Raw genomic sequence first — 528 nt, forward strand, 5'->3', positions numbered from 1 at the left:
TTGGCCGCCGGGGTGCGCGTGATCTAGCGGCCTCTGCCCTGCGGCCGGGGAGGGCTCAGGGCCTGGGGCAGTGGCTGGACAGGGACACGTGACCCCCGCTGCGCTGTCCAGCAGCGGCGGCCTCTGTGGCGTGGGCAGAAGTACCTTGGCCGTGTGCAAGCCCGTCACCTGAGGGCAGGTGGCCCCACCAGGGAAGCTGCTGGCTTCTGCTGATACCAGGGGCTGCTGGGCCCTCGGACCGATGGGAGGTGCAAATAATGATAGATGGTGCACAGCCTGGGGAAGTTGAGAACTCCACTAGGACACATACTTTGCTGGATTTTTTCCCCCTGTGCTTTCCCTTTGAAGGGGCTCCACTTTACACTGGATCCAAAAAGACTTTGATCCAAAAGCATTGACTTAGAAGGAGAGATTGCAAACATTGCTGGCGGGCCTACTTTTAGATCAAAATCGGTAAACTCTTAAGAACCCAACAGGTGAATGTAGTGCAAAACGTGTATTTATGGGACTACTCCATTTCAGCCCTAC

This window comes from Colobus angolensis, unplaced genomic scaffold (assembly GCF_000951035.1).
Source record: "Colobus angolensis palliatus isolate OR3802 unplaced genomic scaffold, Cang.pa_1.0 Scaffold394, whole genome shotgun sequence".
Taxonomy (NCBI): Eukaryota; Metazoa; Chordata; class Mammalia; order Primates; family Cercopithecidae; genus Colobus; species Colobus angolensis.